Source organism: Mauremys reevesii, linkage group 5, assembly GCF_016161935.1.
Source record: "Mauremys reevesii isolate NIE-2019 linkage group 5, ASM1616193v1, whole genome shotgun sequence".
Lineage (NCBI taxonomy): Eukaryota > Metazoa > Chordata > Testudines > Geoemydidae > Mauremys > Mauremys reevesii.
Window position 1 is genome coordinate 7,838,210 of NC_052627.1, and position 25,478 is coordinate 7,863,687.

The window sequence follows — 25,478 nt, forward strand, 5'->3', positions numbered from 1 at the left end:
TCCTCCACTGAGCACGCTTCTCTAATTCTCCTCCCCGCCCAGGCTTGCGGCGCTGATTGGAGGAGACTTAGAGCTGGGCTGTGTGCTCAGCGGAGGAGGCAGAGTGGAGGTGATCTGGGGTGGGGAGCTGTTCCTCTGTGCGCATCCCCCGCCCCCATTACTGCGGGCAGCCCTCCCCATGCACCCCCCACCCATCTCACCTCCACTCCACCTCCTCGCCTGAGCAGGCTTTTAGGCGCCCTCAACCACTAGGCGCCCTAGGCAGCCACCTAGTTTGCCTAAATGGTTGCACTGGCCCTGCCTAAAATCTCCTGGTTTGGCTTCAGTAGCCTCGGGGAGATGGAGGGAGGGAGTTGAAGGAGTTGATCAGAGGGACTTGTGGACCCCCTGCAGTTCCCTTCGGGACCCCCAGGGGTCCATGGACCCCAGTTTGAGAAACATTGCTCTAGTAACTGGACTGGAAGCACCAATTTATTTCAGAGATCTCTAAGAGCCACCCTCAGCTACTGACTGGTACACAGAGGCAGCATGGTCTATTGGATTGGGTGCTGTACTGGGCTTATACCTCCATTCTAGTCCCCACTCTGCCCTGGGGCAAGTCCCTTCCCCTCTCTATTTCCCCCTCACTCTGTGTCTGCCCGGTCTATTTAGACTAAGGGGGTCAGGGAATGTCTCTTACGATGTGTTTGTACAGCACCTAGCACAATGGAGCCCTGGTCTGGGTTGGGACCACCATAATTATTTGATAATAGCAGCAACAACTTTCAGTCACTATCAACATGGGTTTAATTTAAACTAGGCGCCGAGCTGTGAAAGGCAGACAGGTTCTAAAAAGAAAGCAGAGCTCTCTTACTAACAGATGAGCTGCTTTGGGTATTTCAGGCTGAAAAGAAACTAAACCAGAATTGAACAGTTCTCTAAACAAAACCATGTTTCTTAAAGGGAAAAAAATTCTGGCACCGTTTGCTTCCCCCCACTTCCTGCAGGTATTTCCAATGGCCCTCTCCATTATGTGACATTCTCAAAAGGGAGGGTGCAGGGGAAGGGTTTGCTTTCTAGGAGCAAACCAACAAGAATTATCACATTCAAAGTACTTGTCCATTGCAAACTTCCAGCATCTTTCTGATCTGGGCAGTCTGTGCATGAAAGTCTCTGGGGTAAACACAATACCGTATTTATTTATTCGCCTGCTAGAAGAAAGCCCTATATCTTCTTCAGGTCTTTCTTATTCATGAACAGCGAATTCATCTACAGCACAAGCAATTAGCTCTGGATAGGAATATTTCTCAAAACGTCCTTTGGTGATTATTAATTAGAACAAGAGATCATACACTCATGGGAAACAAAAAATGTTTTATTCGAGTGCCTTCCCATAACTTTCCTGTTTTTCCACCATCCCACTAATAGAGTAAATACATTTGCACTGCACTCGTTGCAGTGTTTTACATACCACACTCAGATTATATTTCTGCTTGTCTTTGAAATAACTATCAAATGCATTAAATAATCACAATAAACCATGTTTGTTGATAAAGTCATCACTGTGCTGTACGGAATTTTTCATACCAGTCTAACATCCTATCACTATATTGCTACAGTAAAGCAATTAAAGTAGACTGTAGATATATAATTTGGAGAAAAAGGAAATCCTATTATTCCCTCCACTACTCTAAACATAGTTAGATGAGAATCATAACATATTGGTCAAAGGTCTGTGAACTGGTATTTTTTTTTAAACTTAACATTACTATAAATTGTACATGGTGAGCAATCGATAAATGATTGTATAACAATACCTACCACTTATATAGTGCTTTCTATCGGTAGATCTCAAAATGCTTTATAAAGGAGGTAAATATTATCCCCTGGTTGCAGGTGGGGAAACTGAGGCACAAAGAAGTGGCATGGCTTGCCCAAGACAGGCCAGGGGCAGAACTAAGAATAGCACCCATGTCTCTTGAGCCCTAATCCAATGCTCTAGGCACTACGATACACTGCCTATATATATATATATATATATATATATATACACACACACACACACACACACACACAGAGCACTCAGTTCCTATTTAAATATTATTGTTCTCTACAGGTGCTGAGCACTTTTGAAAATCCAGTCCCTTGATTTAGGTGCCTGAATGGCCTTAATATTTTCAAGTACTTTTGAACAGCAATGATGCCTTTAATATTTCAGTACAAAGTAAAGGCTAGATTGTGATTTTGTCTAAGGGCGCACCTACACTACAAAATTAAGTTGATTTAAGTTGTCAACCTACAGCCACCGCAGTAAGTAAATTGGTTTTGTATGTCAACACTATGCTTCTTCTTTCAGTGGTGTGTGTCCTCACCAGGAGTGCTCACACCCATTTAACAGTGGGTGTGGGACATTGTGGGGCACTGATAGCCCAAACCCCACCGCTGTGCCTGTCAGCCACTAGGGACTGAGAGCCAGAACAGCCTGAAAGGCAGCAACAGGTGTTATAAGGAATGCAGTGTCTACACTGACACTGCATTGACCTCACTATATTGACTTAAGCGTTATGCCTCTCACGAACGTGGGGTTATTAAGTCAGTCTAGTGGGTGACTTACATTGGTGGGACTACATTTTAATGTAGACGCTTACAGAGTTAGATTGATGTAATCTGTCTTATGTTCACCTTACTCTGGAGTGTAGATCACACTTAAGAGTTGATCTACGCATAGTTTGAGCGCCAAACTAAAAATTGATTTTGAAATCTGATTTAGTGAAATCAACACAGCTTCCTAATGTAGACACATTGATTTTAGATTAAGAGAACCCTATATTGATGTTGTTTAATTTGTTATTTTATTGTCCTAAATGAAATTGAAATAGGGCACTCTGAAATTCAGAATAAGTGTGTTCACAACAGAGGGTGGTCCTGATATTACTAACTCTGTTTGGAAACTGATTTAGTCAAATTCATTTTGTGTGTGTGTGTGTGTCTCAAATCCAATGCTACCACGAAGAGAAGGAGAAAGGAGTAATTACACTCCCCCATCCTTGCAGAGCCAGAGTTATCAGCCTGTGAAAAGGACTAGTCCTGTTGGCATGACAATGAATAGGGGTGGTTGGAAAATGGGAAAATTGTCAGCAAAAAAAGTTCTCACAAAAATGCGTCCCAGTTTTTGGTCAAAAGATCTGATTTTTTAAAACCAGTTCTTACAATGAACCATCCTCATCAGGGAGGGTACAATCAACAATTTCATGGAGCTTTTACCACCCTCTAGAGATACCCTTTTTCTGTCACAGTGAGTGGAAGAGCGGGTGGGGGGGAAGATATGACAAGGAACTAGGGTTGGTCAACGTTGTGGAAATTCCTAAGAGTGGTGTCTCTGAAATTTTGATTTTGAGTATAAAGACAGAAACTACTCCCATTTGTCCGCTGTCCCCAAATCAGTCATGGTTTCTTGACGTAACCTCCTGAGAACTGTGACGACCGAGAAGAATGGGATTAGACATGGAAGAACATATACACAGCTGGTACTGGGAGGAGGGAGATGAACACCTGAGGACCCCTAATGTGGAACCTTGCCTTTGACGCTCCCTTTTCTAACAGACGTATAGGAACGACTATCTCTCTCCACATTACTTTTAATAATTCCCAACCGAAAATACTCCAAGGCACACACTTCGCCCCCGGCGAGAGGTTAAGAGAACAAACACATGGCAGATGTTAGTCATGTGGCTTAATGCACTATTAGAAGGTGCTCAGAGACCATGGTGAGGCGTGCGCTAGGAGAACCTTTATAGAACAGAATACAGGTTGGCTTGGACTGCATAACAAATAAACAGCTCCATTCCCAGGACTTCTAGCCTGGGATTGTAGCACAGCACCCTCAGGATGCCCAACGTACATTGGAATTCAACAGGATTAGGCCTCCTAACTTCTTTAGGCACCTTTGAAAGTCTCGGCCATTGAGCTTCTGCAATGGGGGGGCGGGTAGCTGGGTGGGGAGGAATCTAACTTCCTTCCATTTACCATTTATTTTTCCAAGCCTACTGGGGTCATGTAGTTACTAGAGACCAAGGCTGGATTGACCACCTTGTGCAGTTCCCTCTTGGGGAAGGGAACTAGCCCGGGCCTTGTTTTCGTCACCATCTTTGCTCAGAAAAATACACACACCTTGAGTTTTGAAGAGGGAGGGGAGAATCTCCCACCCCTGATTTGCAATCTCAAAGACTCAGGAAAGCTCCTACGACTCCTACCACTGTTCTTCTGGGGCCTTGCTATGGAGGCCGTCACCCCTCTGCACCCCTAGCTCACTGCTAGCAAGAGCAAAAAGATCTTCAGCGTGATTAGTGCTGTCCCGGGCCTGAGCTCCTTTGCCAACAAAGAAGAGGGCTTCCTGTATGCTGCCCCTTTATTCCCAGATGACAGATGTAATGAGGAAGTGATCAAACTCCCCACTTCTCACACAGCCCCTGAGCTTGTGACAGCCTGCCACATGCAGCCAAAATCAGCAGGACGCCTGCTGCTGAGAGAGCTGTGTTTCCTTTGAGTCAGGGGCTGCCTCCCAAGTATCACAGAGCCTTTGTGGGCTGGCTGCCAGAGAGGTCATTTTGGGCTAGGGATAGCCCTAGGGAAAGAGAAAAGCCGTGTCAAGCCATTGTTTGTCAGTTGCACATAGTGTAATGAAGGCAGACTAAGCATCTCCTCTCCACATTCAATAATCCAGAGCATGAAATGAACCAGGGACTGGCAGGTTAGCTGAACACGAAGGGCTGGGTAATTTATTATACACAGCTCTCTAATGAGCTGTAAAATAAATTGAGAATTGGCCGTTTTAGTAAATTCAGAGTAATCTCCGTTCCTCAAGTGTCACGGCTAATGATTAACAGTTTGTTCACAAATGGGAATGTAACACCCCATTCTGCTGCTCCTGGATGCATGATAGGGAAGCAGTAATGATTCCATAGCTATTATTTGTATTCGAGGAGTGCCGGGATGCGCTGAGTTCAGGATTCCACTGTGCTACACCTTGAGGAGACACGATGCAGCGTTAGCTTGGGCTCTTGCTCAGGGTACGTCTGGAGCTCTAATGTCCACCTTGAGGAAACATACCCATGCGAGGTGTAATTGAGCTACCCTGCTAAAAACAAGGGGTGCAAGTAGCTGACTGGGCTCGCTACCTGAGTATGATCCCATCAGAAACCCTACCCACATAGCTCCCACTGCTGCAGTGACATACTCTAGTATTAGCAGAGTAGGTCAAATTGGAACCAGCATGAGTACGCCTACCTGAATTGGACGTTACACCTCCAGCTCCACTGTGGCCATTCCCAAATAACAGCAGTGTGAATAATGGATTTTTCAGTTCATTGGCAATCCTGGAGGAAAAAAATATAAAATAAAATAGATAAATAACTAAGTGTTTCATTGAACCCAAAATGTTGTGTTCTGATTCTGAGCTTTTTTTCTGAAATGTTATTCTTTTCTTTAATAAAATCAAAGGAAATTTGTAAAAAAAAAAAAAAATCATTTTGAATAAAAATCTCAGTGTTTCATTTGGAAAATGATACAATGTTTGATTTGGGGGGATTTTTAAGAGGTGGGGGGAAGGGGCAGGGGACTGAAAAAATTCACCAAAATTGACATGATTCAAACTGGTTTTGGCCAACCCAAATCTGCACTTTTTTGTTGAAAAAAAGTTTCAGTCCAAAAAATGTTGCCTAGCTTTACCTCTAACGCCTTCTCCTATCCACACAAAGCCCCCTCGCCTGAGTTCAGTGGTGCTTTAAACTCAAACTGGCTGGCCCGGCCGCTGGGGGGAAGGGGTGTTAGAGCATGGGTTCTGCTTTCACTCGGGCTGGCAACATACCCACTTTGCAGCAAGGATGCAGGCTAAATCACTTGAGTGCTGATAGTCCTCCAGTGCCTTCCCACAATTCCCCTTGTCTGCCTGGACAAGTTCTCCCACAATTCACTGGGAAAGAATCAGAGACTGCAGCACAAAGAACCACGGGATATGCCCCCCACAGTCCTATACACATGGGGGAATGCAGCTGGCTTTGTAGCGTGGCTGCTCTCGGGTGCCAATAACCTGAGTTAACTCTGCAGTGAAGACATACCTATAGTGAGAGAATCCATGCCTCAAAGTGCTTACAATTAAAATAGACAAGACAGACAAAGTGATTTGTCCAAGGGCAAACCACAGGAAAAGAACCCAGGACTCTTGGTCCACTGGATAGGATATTGGCCTATGTTGCCTCTTACATTAGGACAGATTTTCCAACACCTTTATAAAGCTCTGTTCTAACCCCACTCCTCATCCTCGAATGGTGCCAGAACTAAACCAAGCCACCTGAAAACTGGCATGTAAAGTCCTTTGGCAGGGTAGAAATTTCCTGGGACATTTTAGATCAATCAGAACAAGTGTTTTAAAGCTATGAGGGATCCAGAAAAGCACATCCTGACTTTTTGTAAGGTTCTCTCATGCATTTTAGCTCCCTCAGCACTTGGAAACAGTTTATCTTAGAAACACAGTGTTCACCCTAGTGAGCGTCCTTTGTCGAGAAGAAGTTCCATTGACTAGTTTGGCAGAATGGAAAGTGGCAAATACTTGATTATTAAAAAGGAGGCAAATATCTATTTTAGGGTATGTGTTTATGAACCTGAGAGGCATACAGTAAATGTGCATATGGCGAGAAGCATGCATTATTTGTCTAGTTTACTGGGGAAGGGCTAATTATTATGGACGCAGTCCTAAGTATCCCCAGCACCCACTGAAGTCAGTCTCCATGCAAATGCAGTATCGCTCCCTACAGAAAATGTGTACTGGCATTTCATCTCATCTAATTTTAAAAAGTCTCCAATGATGGTGCTTCCAAAACCTATTAAATTCCACTGTCTTTGCTGGTATTCGTCTGAATTTTTCATTTTCTTTACTGCATCCAACTACCTCTAATTACACCTCCGTGTACTACACTGTCTCATTACACTTTCTCCTTGATATTTCACACCCTTTAATTATTTGTAGATTCCTAAGCTCCTCTCTCACACTTTGTGTTGGCCAGTAGCCAAAGTTAAAGTAGACAGGTCAGCTCCACAGCTGGTGTAAATCATTGCAGCTCTTTTGAATTCAATAGAGCTATGCTAATTTCGACCAGATGAAGATCTGCCCTACATGTTAAGTACTTTTAATCTCTCTCATACCATGAGAATCACTAACTTTGTGATCGTTTTCAGATGGCTCATCTCTGTTTTCCCTCCAGTTTGTCAGTGTCACTCTGATAACACAGTGCCCAATACTGAACATGGCATTCCAGCAGTGATTGCACCAGAACCATATAGCTCTGCATTTGCAGATCCAAATTGCATTGGTCTGTCTTAGTGCATTCCAAATGGATGTCTGATGTCTGTCCACTATCACTCTCAGGTCTTTAGCGCCCCTGCTTCCTACGTCTTCTCCTTCCCAAGGTCTGTGTTTCAGATTGTTTTTAACTCCTGTGCAAAAAAAGGCATTTTTCCCCAAAAGAATTTCATTTTGCTATTTTCTGCCTATGCCTATCACCTCAGGCAGAATTTGTATTTTTTCCCCTATATAATGCAATGACAAACTAAAATGCATCAGACAACCTCAGGAGTATTCAAGACCTCTGTGTGGTCTAATGAAACATGCACTCAACCAGTTTCAGTAGGGAACATTTGAGGTTATAACAAAACATTGTCTATTCCATCAAGAGAATCAGGGCCATGTGTCATCTGTATCCAAAATACAGGTGCAAGTGTACAATATCATATTTTCCCATCCAATAACTCATGGAGAGATGGTGAGAATTAGTCTCTGGAACACACTGAAGTGTCTGTTCCGTAATTTGAATTTGATCAAATAAATGTAGATTGTTTTCTTCCTCTTTGGGGCAAGGACCATCTACCATCTTTTCCACTGTGTGTTTGTATTGCACCTAGCACAATGCGGTCCTAGTCCATGACTGAGGCATCTAAAAGTGCAAGGCTGATGCTACTGCTAACAATTTAGCTATGAAAAGACCATCTAAGTTTAAAAACTCTTTAAAGAATCACAGGCATTCTGGATACATAGCAGATACTGAACGTATCTGTACATTGCTCAACTTTATTCTGCATGTGTTGAAGGAAAAAGGCCTTGGACAACAACCTGTTGGGCTGAACTGTTCAGTACTTTTTTTAAATTCAACGTACAATCCAGTTCTATCCTCAATCACTTCCATTGCCTTTAGTTGTGTTACTGACAGGAGGAAATGTCTCTAGGCTTTGGTAGCTCTTGGACTCAGCTTCCTTCCTGGACAAACAGGGCCGACTCTGCCATTTTTGCTGCCCCAAGCGGAAAAAAATAAAAAAGCCGCCCAGACTGTGCTGCCCCAAGAATGGACGGAATGCCGCCCCTTAGCATGTGCCGCCCCAGGCATGTGCTTCCTCTGCTGGTGCCTGGAGCTGGCCCTGTGGACAAAAGCAGATGCATGGTGTCACATCCCTTCTGCGTTTTGCTGTCAAGAACAAATACAATCTCCCAGTGCAGTGTGTTAGTTGCAGTGAGGATACAGGTCAAAGAGAAGCAGGCTCATTCTGTGCAGCTGTTCAAAGAACACACACATTAGAAACCTGTAGGTTTAAGGCACTACAGTGCTCAGGCTCTGGACAGAGGTGTCAGTTTTCACAATATAGAATTCAGGGGCCTGAACCAGATAAAAGAAATGAGTGTCAGGCATCAGCGGGGTATTAAAGCCACCAAGCACAGGGGGGACGTTCTCCAAGGAAGAGAACAGACATGGCCGAGTGAGGCCCTGTAAACACTCTTGGATACACTGCAGGTAAACAGATTCAGGCAGAACTGACACAGCTGAACTAGCTTTTAGCAACAGTTCAATGGACAGGGCCGTCCTTAAGGGCTGCCACTGTCAACACATCCAAGCAGTCTGTGCGTATAGCGAAGTGAACGGCAATTATCTGCTAGTACTCTCAGGACTATAACACAAGAGACAGTGACTTTACTTGTCTGATTTCTGGGGATCCTGTTTGAATTCTGCCTTTCCACACTGCTGAGATAGGGCGTATTTTGCAGGGCATCTTGTGAAATTGGCTAGAGGAAGTATAGCTCAGAAGGGGACCATGGGACACAGTGTCAGACAGTTTCATTACAACACAAACAGGAAACACTTTCATAAGCTGTTTCACTTAGTGCTGAGTTGCAGTTGCCCTTAATGACTTAAAATAAAAACAAGAGGAGACTATTTCAACTATTATGACGTCAGTCATGTTACATATTACAGCTGTGCATTGTATGCCTACAAGTGATGAAATGTACACATTCCAAATAATGAAAAATAAAATCTGAAACAAAATTCTGAAATGAAATTTTGAAATGTTCCAGAAAAACCAAAATCAAAACAAAAACCATACACACAAAAAACACACTTTTCCAAACCAATATAAAAGTTTTCCATTTTGAAATATTATTCCCACATCAGAATTTTCATCTTAAATTGACACTTTTCCCCCAAAATGGTCCAATTTAGATAAAACAACATTTTTTTTCTACAGAAAATACTAAACAATAAAATTCGGACTAACACTATTTGGGATGGTTCATAAAAAGACTGGGAAAGTGCAAATATAGTGCCAAATTATAAAAAAGGAAATAAGGATAACCCAGGGAATTACAGACCAGTCATCTTAACTTCAGTTCCCAGAAAGATAATGGAGCAAATAATTAAGCGATCAATTTGCAAACACTTAGAAGATAATAAGGTGATAAGTAACAGTCGGCATGAATTTGTCAATAAATAGCTGCATTCATGATTTAGTTTAATAATTTATCTTGTTTGAAGAACAGAAGATCAGCTCCTTATGAAACCTCCCAGTGACGACCTCATGGTGTTGGGTAATGCCCCTAGTACATTTGGGTGCCAGATTGGATTCTTTTACTCAGGTTGAACAGCACATGGGTCTGCATCTGAGGTTAGGGGTTACTCAGTGTAATCATTGAGCCAGAGCTAGATTCTGACCTCTTAGTGTGGTCCCTCACCGTAATTCTCCTCGTTTCTTCAGCCGTTCAGTATCTGCTCTCCCACCAGCTCCAAGAATGTCCATAGAATCATAGAATATGAGGGTTGTAAGGGACCTCAGGAGGCCATCTAGTCCAACCCCCTGCTCAAAGCAGGACCAACCCCAACTAAATCATCCCAGACAGGGTTTTGTCAAGCCTGACCTTAAAAACCTCTAAGGAAGGAAATTCCACCACCTCCCTAGGTAACCCATTCCAGTGCTTCACCACCCTCCTAGTGAAATAGTTTTTCCTAATATCCAACCTAAACCTCCCCCACCGCAACTTGAGACCATTGCTTCTTGTTCTGTCATCTGCTACCCTGAGAACAGTGACTGGTCCAAAGACTGGACTTGAATTGTTAGGTTCTCACACTAGCCTTCACCACTTTGGGAGCACAGCTGATATCCCAGAGCATGGATGAAATTTTTCAAAGTGCTCAGTCTTGACCTAGCTCTGTTCCCAGTGTGGTCAGTGGGAGTTTTTCCAGTGAGTGCAGAGTTACGCTTGGGAAATCCCTCCCTATATGTTCACAGTGCAGGGGAGTCAATGCAGTCGAGGTCCTGAGGCAGATGCTTTAGAGCAGAACAGATTGGGGAGCTGGTTATGACTCCATGATTCTCAGGGCTCGGCCTCCTTCAGAGCTTTCCCAGAGCTAACTTCCACCACTTTAATTGGGTCCTAGTGGACTCCGGACCAATTCCACCACTAGTATATGATCCTTACGTGTAGCTAAGCACCACCTTGTCCTCTGTTCACTGCTGGCATTACATTTTCTGTCCTCAGGACCCTCCCTTTGTGGAAGGTGCAGGGCCCAGCAGTGGCAGATGCCTGAGCAGGAGGCTCCTCTCCAACAGGAAAATTCTGTGCTGGACCTTTTCTGCCGGATTCTGGGCCCCTTTATAGAACCTGAATGGTGCAAACGTGGCTGTAAGTAGAACTGACAATCTGGCCCTTTCCCTCTAGAAGTCTGAAGTCCTGATGTCTCTTTGTGTTGGCGTTTAAGAACGGACTCTGCAGAGAAAGCATTCTCACAAGGGTATAATCAATCTGCCTGCCTTTCAGCTAAAAAAGAAAAAAAATGGTCATTTCAAAAAGCATAGATTTCATATTGATGACTTCCATGCTTCACAACAAAACATTTCCTCGTACTGATTGTTTATGAAAGAGCATGGCAGGGGCGAATGAAATAAGCACTCCTGGAGAAAGAAAATGATGCAGCATTGCACAATCATCTGAAGAGCAACACAGGCAAGGACGCAGTTCCAATTACTGTGGGGGGCACTTTCCTGTTATTATTTTAACTACTGGGTCTATTTGAGGAGTAACAAGTGATGTCCAATAAAATATTCCCTCACCCCCCTTGTCTCTCTAATATCCTGGGACTGACATAGCTACAACTACACTGCATAGAAGTGATGTCACTGACAGTCATCGGTCTGTGCGCCAAGCAGTCAGCATTTCTTCATCCAGCTAGAGTCAGGGATGCAGCCTCTTGTTAGGAAGCACTAGACAAGCTGGCTACCACCATCTAGCAGTAACACACACAGTGGCATTTGATATATGTGTGGGCGATTGTTCCCCCCCCATTTGAATCGGCAGTTTGAGAGATTAAACTAGTTGCCAAAGGTGACTCTGCTCTGTCTTAAATCCCAAATAATCCAATAACCAAAAAGGAGAAAAGCAGAATGAGAAAAAGAGGTGGAAAAAAAAATGGTGAATGTAATTAAAGGGCTTTTGAGTTCTGCCACTGGCAGAAATTTAAGCGTCTAGCACTCTATGTACCTACCGAGTTAAACAACAGCTGAGTGGGGGTTTTTGAGAATCTAAGTTTTGGATTTACATACTCAAAGTGATGGGCATATAAATTCCTTTGTGAATCTATCCCCTAGTCTCTCTGTGCCTCAGTTGCCCATCTGTACAATGGGAATAATATCACTGCCCTGTCTCACAGGGGTGAGGTACATTAAATACATTAAAGAAGGCATTCAGATACTATGGTAAGGGGAGCCATATAAATACCTATGATGGATGGAAATAAATGTGTGGAATAAGCCAGTCATGTTACAACACACAATTAGCCTGTGGAACTCGCTGCCTCAAGATGCCATTGAGGCCAAGAGCTCAGCAGGATTACAAGAATATTCAGAATTATAACAGAAACTTTTAAAGATGGACCAAGAGTCTTGAAAGGAAAATGAATCCCCCTGCTTCAGGGCTTGAGACGATCTCCATCTGTTGGGGATCAAGAGGAGACTTTCCATGGAGGCAGGCCAGCCTTAGCTGCAGGGTTTTCTTCCACCTTCCTGTGAAGCAGCTGGTGCTGGCCTCTGCTAGAGAGGAGATGGAATTAGCTGGACCCCTGAACAATCCAGTCTGGGGACTGCTAGGAGTTTACGTCTCTCCTGCTTTCATGTCAACTCCATCATTTTTGCATGTGATTGAGAACCAAGGTGGTTGCTATTTGAACAGGTGGATGCATATTGTCCTTGTGGGGTGTGCAGAGGAGGGAAGAGTTGAAGGACCAAGGTGACTGCAAGCTCCTCAGGGCAGTAATTGACATTTTGCTGCCTATTTGTAGGGTAAATAGCACTGTGAGACCCCTTCTGATCCTTGACTGGCCCCCCTTGGTGCTGCCATACCAAATGCCAGAAATGCTGGCACAGACGAGGGTGAGGATCACAACTCCCTGAACCTGCAGAGCCTGTTGTGCTACAAAGAGGATTTACTCAGATGCTGTCGTCCTCCCCCACCGTTTCTGTTGGGGGTAGGGGTAGTCTGAGGCCCTGATTCAGAAAAGCTCTTTAAACACACGCGTAAGTCCCACTGACTTCATTGGGAGCTAAGCATATTTTTCAGTGCTTTTTCCAAAGCCCACTGAAGAGAATGGAGAGACTGCGATTGACTTCACTGGATCTGGCCTCCAGTGTTGCATGAATCAAAAATCATCATCTCTGGCTCTGCCTTCTACAGATCCCCATCCACTGCCTTCCCAGGTGGGGCAGGTTCTTGGAGTCCCTTCAGGGCCAAAAAACGGCTTTGCAAACTCACCAGATTTTGTGCCTTTGTTCCCATTTCACTAGGCACATAAACATGGGGAGGAGAGAATTTTCTTCTTATGAAGCACCAGATAGTGGCGATTGCTGGGGGTAAGATGCTAGCTAGATGGACCAATGGTGTGACGGAGTGTTACAGATCCCTTGCTCCTGTTTTAAAGAGAGACTACAAGTTTTGGTAAGACTTGACTCATGAGTACAAAGTTAAAAACCTAGCTCTTCAGCTGGGCACTCAAGACTGAGGGGAGGAAAGGAAAGAAACTCCAGAAAGCTTCGTTGTTCCATAGTGGAAAGGTAAGATTGTACAAATATCAGAAACTAATTAAACTGAGCAGGTGATATTTAGCTCTCTCAGATCCTAGGAGAAAAATTGATTTCTGTCTCATTGAATTAAATTACATTTTCATACTGATTGACACACGCAGATTGTTTCCAATCTTCCTGCCAAGGTAAACATTAGCTGACGTTTATTCTCGAAATTATGCTGCTTAGCTGTAAGGATGTTATTTTAGCATTATACTGATGACCAAACACTGAGACTCGAGGTAAAATGGAAACAGAAATCTACCTTAGATCACTTATTTCAGCCAGTCACCTTTTTCAGAAATTGAAGTTTTGGATTTAGTAGATGGCAGTCACACAGGCCATATACCATGGCATTGTGCTGGTAAACATGGGCCAGAAACTTCTAGAACACCCAGAGCTCACTGTCTTCGATTTCTATTATTACTACAGTAATATTTTTGTTGAGTCTAATAAAGCATAAGCCTTTTATTGACGCCTGAATGTGCCATTAACTTGTCTAATTTGCATCTTCATGTTTGAGTTCTCTAAACGAGGGGTTCTCAGACTTTTGTGCTGGTGACCCCTTTCACACAGCAAGCCTCTGAATGAGACTCCCCCCTTATGCATTAAAAACACTTTTTAATATATTTAACACCATTATAAATGCTGGAGGCAAAGCGGGGTTTAGAGACTGACAGCTCATGACCCCTCATGTAATAACCCCACAACCCCGAGGGGTCCCGACCCCCAGTTTGAGGACCCCTATTTTAACTGGTGTTATTGAACATTGTGCCGCATGGTGATGTTAAATACGTTACTTTTAGCTCTGGTGCACAAAGGCCTTAGAGATGGTCTCATAAAACTAGCCATTTTCTATATGCCTTCCTAGCTCTGTAAGAGAGGTGAAATCCTGCATGGCATCTTTGGACCCTAGTCCTTCCTTGAGAGTTGAGCCATTCACTATCAATCAAGTGTCATGCCACTGGATGTGCAACCAAAGCAACGGGAGGTAAGGAACATTGAGGCCCAGCTAAGAGGTCAGAGCCCAGATTCCAAACACATTAAACCTGGGAGGGGAGAGTGTTGTTACCCGGATATGAAGTTGCTGGGTGCAAGGGAAAGGAATGAAGGAGGTGTCTGCCCCCAGGTAAAGTGGTACCATTTGCCCAAGAAGTAGGAGACTGTTTCCTATGTAAGTGTGGGAGCGTTGGTCAATGCTGAAGTATGTTGAGTGTTATTGACTTGGTGCCCAATCCTGCTATCCTCACTCAGGGTAAAATCACCCCTACCATGGAAAAAAAAACTGGCAGGGATGGTAGTAGGCAAAGAAAATCCATCAGTTCCCCTTATGGAGTTTCCAATATATCATTTTATCTGTGGGGGAGGGACAAACATTTTCTCCCCTTGAAGCAGAGGGTCTAGATCTGGGACACATAACTAAGTCTCTTGACTTGGAGAAAACGAGGCACAGGACAAAGCAGGGTCTTGAACCCCTCTTAGGGGCACAGCTCACGCTTTGAAAGCAGCACTGCTCATCCCTTCCAGGGCCTGTGTGAGCCCACTCCCTCTGTCGTCTATCTGCTTCTTTTCTTGGTGGATTCCTGGTGATCTCCACAACAGAAGCTGCCTGTGGTATGTCTCTTACACTCAAAGGCTTATCAAGGTAAAGGTGACAAGACTCTCTCATCCCAGAATGACATCAATCTGCAACAAGTCTAAGACCCAGGCCCATGGCATCTCCAGACAGATTTCTTCTACTTTCAGTTCCCATGAGTCTGGGGAGCACTCCCGTTAGACAGATAAGTGCCTGTCACACATGGAGTGTTGGGGATAGAATTAATGCCCACGAAGCAGTAACCACAGGGAGGGGCAGGGGAATGGCTCAAGAAGCTACCATGTAGAAGAGAAAAAGAAACAAAAGGTGGGTGGGTGATGATTTGTTCTGCTGCATTAACCTGTCAGGAGCATGTTGCTGGAAGAACTTTATATGGTCACCATAGGCTCAGCTCTTTGAGGACCCGGATGACAGGGAAGGAGGAATCCACCCAGCTTCTTTAGTCTATACCAGAGGTGGGCAAACTACAGCCCGGGGGCTGCATCTGGTCCTCCAAATGTTTTAATCCAGCCTTCGAGCTCCTACCAGAGAGCAGGGTCTGGGGCTTGCCCTGCTGCAGCTGGGGAGAGGAGTCATGGGCTTGCCCCACTCTGCACGGCTCCTGGAAGTAGCAGCATGTCCCCACTCCGGCTCCTACATGTAGAAGCAGCCAGGGGGCTTTGCATGCTTCCCCTGCAGCTCCCATTAGCCAGGAACCACAGCCAGTGGGAGCTGCAGGGGCGGTGCCTGTGGATGGAGCAGCATGCACAGCTGCCTGGCCACACCTCTGCATAGGAGCCAGAGGGGGGACATGCTGCTGCTTCTGAGAGCTGCCTGAAGTAAGCGCCACCCAGAGCCTGCACCCCTGAGCCCCTCCTGTGCCTCAACTCCCTGCCACAGCCCTTATCCCCCTCCCACCCTTGAACCCCTCGGTCCCAGCCTGGAGCACCCTCCTGCACCCCCAAACTCTCATCTCCAGCCCCACTCCAGAGCCAGCACCCCCAGACGGAGCTCTCACCCCCTCCTGCACAGCAACCCCCAATTTCATGAGCATTCATGGCAAGCCATACAATTTCCATACTCAGATGTGGCCCTTAGGCCAAAAAGTTTGCCCACTCCTGGTCTATACCAGTGTGATCTCCCCGCCTGCTATCCGCAGGTCCATATTGTTCCCAGGAGTTGCTAACAGTTTGCTTCTGGTAACCATTCAACCTAATGCTTGGTGGGTCATCACGGCTTGAGAAGGGGCAAGCAGCCCCCTTTTGGGCCACAGTTGCAGTCTCCGCAGTCTAGGGTCTGCTCTATGTGCACTAAATGGGACACAAGAAATCCTGGAGGAGGTGGGAGGGGAGAAAGTGAGGCCATGTGGTGGCTGCTCCTTCGCGCCACCCAGCAGAGCTAACCAGCCACACAGTGTGGCGTATGCTGCACTGGGTGGAAGGGGTAGCAGTGGGTTCCCTTTTCCTCAAGGGCGGGTAACAGGTATCATGAAGATAAATTCATGAGTCACTAAGATGCTATGGGAATGGGGTTGAATGCAATGTGTATGTGAGAGACGGCTGAGCCCACCAGGCATTGCCTGTCCGTCCCTTGGAGCCATTTTCAAACGGATGTTTGTCTCCACTAAGCTGACCCACCCCTACGAAAGTCCCCATCTAATTCTGAAAGACACGTCCTGGCCTATTCACCAGCTTGTTACAGGCATTAGGCAATACTGCTTTGAACAAGTGAACCCTGCAGTTTTCTACCTCACGTTCCCGTCCACAGATCAGATGCAAACAATAAAATAGTTACACCCCGTTGCCACCAGACCTGCAAGCATTCAAACACAAAATCCAAGCAACAGAGGCCACAAACTGTGAAAATGTCTGTCCGAGCAGGACGTCACCAGCAAGGTCAAACCTGTTTGAGATGGGTTCTGTCTGGGGAACATTGTGCAGGGTCTATAAAATGAGATGGTGGGTGATAACGCTAGGGTAACCTTGAACAAAAAAAGAGTCAAAACACCCTTGGAAAGTATGACGAGAACATACTTTAAAATCTCGCTGACTCTTTAAAATGCACAATAATGAGACTCGGTTGATAGCGCAAATGTGATTCCTGGTTCAGAGTCAGTCTGTGCCTGTAAACAGCTGGCAGCATTGGCCCAGAGCACAGCTGGAAAAGCAGACTGTCAAGCTACAAGCATGGCATTACACCAACAACGCAGGGCAAGAGGGCGATGAGCAGGCCAGGAGGAAGGTGGTGGCAGGCAAAAGGAAGATGTGGCTGGAAGGGCTCTTGGGGAAGTTCAGCAGCCATGGGGTCTCTGGAAAGAGAACGGAGACAGGCTGCTCGTGGCTGGCAGACTAACAAGGCGAAGGTAGGAGTCAGACTGTAAAATGGAACCATGCTGAGTTGGATTTGTAGCAAGGAGAGTACGGTGTCTGGTCCGACCTATAAAAGAAGAGACTCAAGTGTGGTTCTCTCTCCGCCTACCTCAAAGGCTTTCATGAGTAACATGGTGGACGCTGGCAGCGCAGTGGCTGTGTAATAACAATATCGGACATTTATACAGCTCGGTTCCTGCTGAAGGCACCCAGAAGTACTTTACCACCAACTTAGACAAGAATTACCTTGCTTACCTCTGAAATGCAGCTGCTCTAGGGTGGGGTCTGGTGTCTCTGACAGTACACAGAAACATGACAGAGCATTTCAACTGAGGAAACACATTCCGCTGAAATTCCAGGAGGAATTGAGGTGGCAACAATGTTACCCAAAATAGAGATTACCCTGGCTTGTGTACAGTGTCCTCCTGTCACTAATGACCTCTCAGTAGCCAGGACTCAGCTTCACCCCTCACCTACAAGGCTGCACCTCCAGAGACAAGACAGCTATATCCTATTGTCCTAAGAGGTGGAATGTGGGCTACAAGAAATATTCTGGAGTCTTTTCAGAATGTGCTATCTGATTGTCAGTAGCCTCCCTTTCAGCACAAGTGAGAGGTGGGAACTCAGTTCCATTTCTTATCCAAAGGTCAAAGGGGAACATTTTCAAGGGCACCTGAGTGACTTAGAAGCCAGAGGATGTGTCTATGCAACTGCTTAATTGGTGCCAGGGCTTGGCAGTTCATAGCCCCGGCACCTCGAGGCTTGGCAGTTCATAGCCCCGGCACCTCGAGGCTTGCTGCACTAGTTATAAATGTAAAAAAATTGCTTGAGCCCTGGCACCTCTTTCATTACACATTATGCCCTGGTGCATGCTGCAATCATGGGGTGTGATTACAGCTCATGTAGATGTACTTGTGCTAGCTTTAACTCAGTTAGTTTGCATCCTGGAGCAGGGATGCCATAGCTGTGCAAGCTTCCAGGTGGGCTAACCCCACGAGTAATTACTCAAGGATCAAGTAGGGTTGTAGAGGCCATGCTCCAGCACACGCTGCTGCTGCATTGCTTCAGGACCGGAGCTAGCTAGATTAAAGCTAGCTCCAGTACATTTAGCCAAGCTGTAATCATTAAACTGGAATCCCAGGGTAGACATATCCTAGGTCTCATTTTCAAAAGGGATTTACACACCTACACCAGATTTTCAAATGTGTTTAGCCACCTAAAGATGAAGATAAGCACCTAATGGGGTTTTCAAAAGAAGTCAATGGTGGTTAGGCAACTAACCTTCTTAGGTGCTTTTGAAAATTCCCCGAGGGGCCAATCCACATCTTTAGACACCTAAACGCCTTAAAAATGTGGCCTTTGGGAGCCAGGTCTCATTGAAAACCACTAAGTGCCTGAGCCATTTTCAAAAATGGGACTTCAGATCCTAACCCACTTAAACACTTTTGAAAGTGTGACCCGAAGCCTCCTATAGTGCAGCCTTCCCCCTGAGGTGTCGACATTTTGTATGGACCCACACTGCAGAGTGCAGTCAGAACTCAAAAAGCCCTGCCTCAAATCTACAGAATGCTAGTCCTGACCTGTGAATATTCAGCAACCAAATATGCTTCAATCAGATAAGAGAGGAATGAAATGTTTTGAATTTTGGAAAAAAACATGGGGGAGATTCAATCAAATCTTCCCATTTTTTCAACCAACTGCAGACCTGGTTGAAATTTTCAAATTACTGTTTTTTGAGGTTGACTTTCAAAATTTGAAAGAAAAAAAAAACACCTAACCCCACAACAACAACAACAACAACATTTGTTTCCCCCTTTTGGGACCCATTTTATTTAATAGACTGAAGTGGAACATCACAGCTTTGATTGTTCAAAGTAGAACTATACAGAAAGTAATGTTATATAGAAACACTGGTTAATGATTTTCCATTGCTTTAGTTTAGTGTTACTTGGCACTACAAAGAGGTAAAAGGCTATATCAATGTACTGGCTATTCTCATCTAAATAATAATCTGTCCTTATCACTCCATCCTTACCCAGGTGACAGTCTCTTGACCAGTGGTCACTTTCCATGATGACAGATTGAGGAAAAGAAAGTAGTGGTCCCAAATCAGTTACAAAATGTATCTAAAGAAAAATACTCTCACGGATTAACTGAAAATATTTTGTTTTCTGGACTCTTTGCTCACTTCATTCTTTCACCTGTGGGTGCACATTACATCAGATTAGCTTAAAGAAGCATTTTCTCCGTAAGTGGAGGAATGAAAGTAAAATTATCCACACGGCACTACAAAGACAAAAATACAGCCCAGTGAGAATTAAAGCATTGGTGACCGTGAGGTGCTCAGGTACTTGTAAGTACCAAAATAAACAGAAAGCACATAAATAAGTGAAGTAAAGAGGAGAGACTAAAAGGCTGTTCTGGTACTTTTAAAAGTCAAAGGGCTAAGCCTGAGGCAGATGAAGGAATGGTTAAGTCACTGATGCAAAACTAGAAGAGAAATGATATATACAAAACCAGAAGCAACATCCCCTCCTAAATACGCCACAGACAGTAAGGGCCAGATTGTGTCACCCTAATTACACATGACTGAACACAAAGTGAATTACAACTCAGCATGAGTGAGGGTGGCAGAGTTGGATACCAATTCTGGGCATGTTGCTACATGGCTCCATCACTATCTATATTCAGCAGTTATTGTTCTGATACTGAAGTTACCACGGCACTGAACGAACCAAAGGTCATTGAACAAGTTAATGAGAAGTGTTAGTCAGGGTTCTCACCAGCCTTATAGATGCTAATGCTATCAATAACAGTGATTCACTTATTTATGACAGAATGGGGGTGAAGATCCACTACTCTTCCATTGCATCAGCTTTACTAACTTCCAGCCAGAACTAGATTCCGAACCCAGACCGCTTTTGTGCCTTAGCCACAAGACCATCCTTCCTCCCTCATTAACAAACTGAAGTGGGTGGGGAGCATTGCAAAAGGAGACCAGGTGAGAAAGCTAGGCAAGGGCAGTTTGACAAAGGGCCTTGAAAGCAAGGGCAAGAAGCTGGCGTTTGATGTGTAGCTCAATGGGGAACTAGTGAAGTGTTTCCAAGTGAGGAATGAGATGGTCAAAGTGATGGGCAGAAAAGATTACTTTGGCTACAGCATTTTGGATGGGGTGAAGTTGGGACTTCACGGGGTCTATTCACGTGCTTAACGTTAAGCATATGCATACAACTGTTTACAGGACTAGGATTCAACTGAGCCACAAGTGGGGGGGGGTTGCACTTAGTTAACACTCTGGGCAGGATTGTTGGAGAGCTGTTTCTTTACTGAGATTTCATTCTGAATAACTGCACAACGTCTATCAATGGAAGACATTCGTCATAGTGGGAGAGACTCCATAGTTTCCAAAGATTACCAGGAAAACTTAATTCTAGATCATCATTACAGTAAGAATTGGTATTTAGGTATTTCTAACTACTAACCATTCATTAAATTCACCATATCAATAGATTGTTGATAATCATGGCTTATCATCTGTAACATCTTCTACTGCTAACCATCAACAACATACGATTCATGTCTGTAACCTCAGTTCGGGGTTGTCTACACTAGAGAGCCTTTGCTAGTATTGCTTTACTGACCAAGCCCCGTAGTGGGCACACAGCATAGGCCAAAAGAACAAGTTCTGCCCACCCAGCTACACCACCTCAGCTAGCAGAAGCACTGTTCCGTTGGCATAGTTGTCTGCACAGCAGGGGTTTTGCCAGCATAGCTACGTCAGCTGCGGTGGGGGGCGATTTTAACCAAACTCCTAACTGACATAACGTCGTAGGTTTAGACTAAGCCTTAATTGATTAAACCTTTATAACTATTTATAAATATCCCCTTAACAAAGTCTACACCCTATTTACATTATGCAGAGAGTTCTCCAAACAGCTTCTGGAAGAAAAGGAGCTGGAAGAAGTATATCTTTGTTCATTTTTAATGGAACTGCTCCTGCGCTTAACGCTAAGCATATGTTTAAGTGCTCTGCTGGATGTGGGCCTTGAGAGCTGGCTTATCAGATCAGTAAAGAATAACGAAAAGCCAGCATTTGGAGACATCCGCTGACCTAGATCCACCTACAGCCACCTATTGATGTCAGTGGGAGATGTGAACACTGCTCAAGAGCATCATACGGTCCTTGGAAAAGGAACAGTCAATATCAAGTGTTATAAAACTCAGGGAAAGTTTGATAGTCTAGTAATGAAAAAATAAAGGAATAAATCTGGATAAATATATCGGATTATATTTATAAAGTACCTTACATTTGTTTATACGCATTTTGCATGTCCTGCTCATTCCCATTTAGTACTGTACTAGTTGGTTATATTCCTTTAATTGATTAAATAGATACATTTATGATGGAAAACAATTTAAGTGGAACATCTCTGGATGACATTTTGCTTGTTGATTTGTGTTAGCTGCAGTATCTAGTATGCTAAAGCAAGTGTGCCATCTAGTGGTACAGCAAGCAAAAATTTGTCAATAAACTCATCCTCCAGTTTAAACCCATTAAATATAGGGCAATTTTAATGGCTCCCTAAGTGCTGCTTATTTATTGTTAAATAACAAGTGACAAATAGTGCTATGGTGATATATCAATAGGTAGGAAGACTTTTGTAGCTGAGGTTAGGCAGGTAGCCAGATGGGGAAATTTCTTTGACTACGACAGGCCTGGAAAAGTGTAAAAGTCGAATTTAAAAACCCCACCATGACTACTACTTATTTAAGCTCCCGGATCATTACAGAACATACCATGTCTATCAGAATGGCATTTAACATCACAAATACATGCATGTGGGCATGACCATTAAGGTGAAGGAATTGGTAGCAGAATACCATGCTCTCCCCACACTCCTAGGTTGTGGGTTCAAATCCAGATCTGGTTGGTAGCAACTGTAAGACAGTCATTGACTTCTAAACTGCTGACGGTGTATGAGATTTATGTGTCTGTTGCCCAGTGAACAGCTGTCCAGCCATGTCACAAGAGATGCTATCATAAGTGGCAGCCCCAACACAGAAGCCGAGGACTGAAGGCAAGAGTTGCTGGGGCCTTACTGACTGCTAAAGTAACTAAATCCATCCTTTAGGCACCACTGACATTCTCAATGCCAAAGTCCAGCTGCTACCTAAGCCTGTAGGCATTCAAGTCCCCTAGTTGCCTAAGGGTGCCCTGGCCAGCATGCACAAAGCCTTCTAAGCACAGACACCTCCCCACAGAAAGTGAGCAGTTCAGGAAGAAGGATAAAGGAGTTTGAGGCACAAGTGGTGTTCTCGTCTATCCTCCCTGTGGCAGGAAAAGGCCAGAGTAGAGACCGTCAAATCGTGGAAATCAACGAATGGCTACGCAGATGGTGTCGGAGAGAAGGGTTTGGATTCTTTGTCAATGGGATGGTCTTCCAAGAAGAAGGATTGCTAGGCAGAGACGGGCTCCACCTCACGAAGAGAGGGAAGAGCATCTTTGCAAGCAGGCTGGCTAACCTAGTGAGGAGGGCTTTAAACTAGGTTCACCGGGGGAAGGAGACCAAAGCCCCGAGGTAAGTGGGGAAGTGGGATACCGGGAGGAAGCACAAGCAGGAGACTGCAAGAGGGGAGGACTCCTGTCTCAGACCGAGAAAGCGGGACAATCAGCGAGTTATCTTAAGTGCCTATACACAAATGCAAGAAGCCTGGGGAACAAGCAGGGAGAACTAGAAGTCCTGGCACAGTCAGGGAATTATGATGTAATTGGAATAACAGAGACTTGGTGGGATAACTCACATGATTGGAGTACTGTCATGGATGGATATAAACTGTTCAGGAAGGATAGGCAGGGCAGAAAAGGTGGGGGAGTTGCGTTGTATGTAAGAGAGCAGTATGACTGCTCAGAGCTCCGGTATGAAACTGCAGAAAAACCTGAGAGTCTCTGGATTAAAATTTAGAAGTATGAACAACAAGGGTAATGTCGTGGTGGGAGTCTGCTACAGACCACCAGACCAGGGGGATGAGGTGGATGAGGCTTTCTTCCAGCAACTAACAGAAGTTGCCTTGGGTGGCAGGCCAGTCCTCGCCCACAGACAACCTGCCAACCTGAAGCATATTCTCACCAGCAACTGCACACTGCACCATAGTAACTCTAGCTCAGGAACCAACCCATGCAACAAACCTCGATGCCAACTCTGCCCACATATCTACACCAGCAACACCATCACAGGACCTAACCAGATCAGCCACACCATCACCGGTTCATTCACCTGCACGTCCACCAATGTAATATATGCCATCATATGCCAGCAATGCCCCTCTGCTATGTACATTGGCCAAACTGGACAGTCTCTAAGGAAAAGGATAAATGGACACAAATCAGACATTAGGGATGGCAATATACAAAAACCTGTAGGAGAACACTTCAGCCTCCCTGGCCACACAATAGCAGATTTTAAGGTGGCCATCCTACAGCAAAAAAACTTTAGGACCAGACTTCAAAGAGAAACTGCTGAGCTCCAGTTCATCTGCAAATTTAACACCATCAGTTTAGGACTAAACAAAGACTGTGAATGGCTTGCCAATTACAGAACCAGTTTCTCCTCCCTTGGTTTTCACACCTCAGCTGCTGGAACAGGGCCTCATACTCCCTGATTCATCTAACCTCGTTATCTCTAGCTTGCTTCTTGCTTGCTTATATATACACACCTGCCCCTGGAAATTTCCACTGCTTGCATCTGAAGAAGTGGGTATTCACCCACGAAAGCTCATGCTGCAAAACGTCTGTTAGTCTATAAGGTGCCACAGGATTCTTTGCTGCTTCTACAGAACCAGACTAACACGGCTACCCCTCTGATACTTAACAGAAGTTGCTAGATCACAGGCCCTGGTTCTCATGGGTGACTTTAATCACCCTGATATCTGCTGGGAGAGCAATACAGCAGTGCACAGACAATCCAGGAAGTTTCTGGAAAGTGTAGGGGACAATTTCCTGGTGCAAGTGCTGGAGGAATCAACTAGGGGAAAAGCTCTTCTTGACCTGCTGCTCACAAACAGGGAAGAAATAGTAGAGGAAGCAATAGTGGATGGGAACCTGGGAGGCAGTGACCATGAGATGGTTGAGTTCAGGATCCTGACACAAGGAAGAAAGGAGAGCAGTAGAACAGAGACCCTGGACTTCAGAAAAGCAGACTTCGACTCCCTCAGGGAACTGATGGGCGAGGTCCCCTGGGAGAATAACATGACGGGGAAAGGAGTCGAGGAAAGCTGGCTGTATTTTAAAGAAACCTTATTGAGGTTGCAAGAACAAACCATCCCGATGTGTAGGAAGAAAAGTAAATATGGCAGGTGACCAGCTTGGCTTAACAGTGAAATCCTTGCTCGTCTTAAACACAAAAGAACAGCTTACAAGAAGTGGAAGATTGGACAAATAACCAGGGAGGAGTATAAAAGTATTGCTCAGGCATGCAGGTGTGAAATTAGGAAGGTCAAATCACACTTGGAGTTGCAGCTAGCCGGAGATGTTAGGAGTAACAAGAAGGGTTTATTTAGGTATGTTAGCAACAGGAAGAAAGTCAAGGAAAGTGTGGGCCCCTTGCTGAATGAGGGAGGGAACCTAGTGACAGAGGATGTGGAGAAAGCTAGTGTACTCAATGCTTTTTTTGCCTCTGTCTTCACAGACAAGGTCAGCTCCCAGACAGCTGCACTCTGCAGCACGGTATGGGGAGGAGGTGACCTGCTCTCTGTGGAGAAAGAAGTAGTTCGGGACTATTTAGAAAAGCTGGACAAGCACAAGTCCATGAGGCCGGATGCGCTGCATCCAAGGGTGCTAAAGTAGTTGGCCGATGAGATTGCAGAGCCATTGGCCATTATCTTTGAAAAATCATGGCGATCGGGGGAGGTCCCGGATGACTGGAAAAAAGCTAATGTAGTGCCCATCTTTAAAAAAGGGAAGAAGGGAGATCCAGGGAACTACAGGCCAGTCAGTCTCACCTCAGTTCCTGGAAAAATCATGGAATAGGTCCTCAAGGAATCAATTCTGAACCACTTAAAGGAGGGGAAAGTGATCAGGAACAGTCAGCATGGATTCACCAAGAGCAAGTCATGCCTGACTAACCTAA

The 25,478-nt window shown here is 44.9% G+C and overlaps 1 protein-coding gene across 1 annotated transcript in view; it reads right to left on the reverse strand.

The window, feature by feature from the left end:
- The window catches only part of TECRL (trans-2,3-enoyl-CoA reductase like), a 209,504-nt gene that overhangs the window by 151,858 nt on the left and 32,168 nt on the right, over positions 1-25,478 (reverse strand). The window contains exon 2 of the mRNA XM_039542562.1: positions 5,266-5,354. The gene's annotated coding sequence lies outside the window, so the exon portion shown is untranslated. The remainder of the gene's footprint in view (positions 1-5,265; positions 5,355-25,478) is intronic.